Source organism: Suncus etruscus, chromosome 2 (genome assembly GCF_024139225.1).
Source record: "Suncus etruscus isolate mSunEtr1 chromosome 2, mSunEtr1.pri.cur, whole genome shotgun sequence".
In the NCBI taxonomy this organism is placed as follows: Eukaryota; Metazoa; Chordata; class Mammalia; order Eulipotyphla; family Soricidae; genus Suncus; species Suncus etruscus.
The window spans coordinates 34,335,017-34,336,724 of record NC_064849.1 but is presented as its reverse complement, the minus strand read 5'-3'; the positions used below and the strand labels follow the sequence as shown (position 1 = coordinate 34,336,724).

Below are 1,708 nucleotides of genomic sequence, written 5' to 3'. Positions count from 1 at the left end.
AAGAAGTGAGAAGATGAGACAGAAAAGGAGAGAGAGAAAGAATGAGAGAGAGAGAAAGAGAAAGACATAACAGTATCAGGAAAAATTTGACTTTAACACTGGGTATTATGGAACCATTGAAGAATTTTGAGCAAATGAATGATCTGATCTTACTCCTACATGATATTATAGGGTTGAGAAGAGACTATTTAAGAGAAAATTTTGAAACAGGAAGACAAGTTTTATTTTTCTCTATCCATAAAAAAAGATAACAGTAGCTTGAATAAGACGATAGAGATTGAATGTTGGGTAATTAAAGGTAGAACCAGGTCACATAATTGCTAATGGATTGTGTGGGAAAATAAAGAAAATGAGAAATAAAATAAAGAAATTCTATTATTTTTGGCATCAACAATTGAAAATTAATAATAAAAACAAGATTTTATTCCTCCTCTGTGCTTTATTTATACATGTGTAAATTCACCCACTAGATAGTCTTTTGACCTTCAAATTTTAAAAAGTTGAAACTCTTTTTAAAATTATTTTTATTTGATTTATAGCACGATTTATAGCATTATTGATAGTTTAGATTTAGGTATATAATATTTCAACACCAATTCAAAATCAATGCCAACATTCTTATACTATTGTCTCTATACTCCATATTTGAAACCCCCAATCCTGCCTACCACCTTGAAAGGCACAATACAAAGCACAGTTATTTCAACACTTGAAAGAACTTTCTGCTATATACAGGCACAATGACATACATTCTTAATTAATTTCAAAATTAAAGATAATTTTATTTTCTGAATTTTATCTATGTGTCACTTGTTCCTATGTCCAAGATTTCAAAGTCAGGCACCAGATTTTTTCATGTTTAAAACAAAATATTATGGGACATCTGGAAATCTGAAAAAATTGAGGAGGTGAACATGGCCACACCAAAGAACCCCTTTTCATAAATAAATTAAATAAATAATTAATAATTAAGTAATTAAAAATTATGCAAAAAGCTGGAGAAAAAGATTAAGATGACGACATATATAATACAGATAATAGAAAAATAGGAAATAAGTCATTTGTAAACAGAAATATTATGAACAGGTGAGATTAAATACACAGAATTGACTTTATGCATGATGGAAAGAAGAGGACAGTGACTTAGTCATATATTAACAATTTAAATTCCCCTCCAAACTCCAGACCCCAGGAGCTGAAACTATCTGGACTTTTGAATCATGAATTTGCGTGTTATCCTTGTGCAGGGCCATGCTAATCATCTCTGTATTGTTTCAGTTTTAGCATATGTGCTGCTGAAGTGAGTCTTGAAATTTTGAATCATGATAGGCTGCTGTTCCATGATGTTCCATGGAACTTGAAGTAAGAACATCTCTGCTGGAGAAATCAACCAAGATTGAGCAGAAGAAAACAATATTCCTCCTTCTCCCTTTCTTTCAGTCTCAAGAATTCTATCAGTGACTCATAGTGACCAAATCTGATCAACTTTGTGATTCAGTATAGAACTGAGGAGGAACAGAGATGTGTTCTATCAGAGAGCATCCAAGGGAATGACTGCATATTGGGAGACTTAAGAAAAGGTGATCCGGGGCCGGGAAGGTGGCGCTGGAGATAAGGTGTCTGCCTTGTAAGCGCTACCAAGGAACGGACCGCGGTTCGATCCCCCGGCGTCCCATATGGTCCCCCCAAGCCAGGGGCGATTTCTGAG

General features: G+C 34.1%; 1 non-coding gene across 1 annotated transcript; it reads right to left on the bottom strand.

Moving 5' to 3' along the window:
- Positions 1-1,199: 1,199 nt before the first annotated feature.
- On the bottom strand, positions 1,200-1,304 carry LOC126002353 (U6 spliceosomal RNA). Its single transcript, XR_007493087.1, has one exon. It is a non-coding gene; the product is annotated as a U6 spliceosomal RNA (small nuclear RNA).
- Positions 1,305-1,708: the final 404 nt, after the last annotated feature.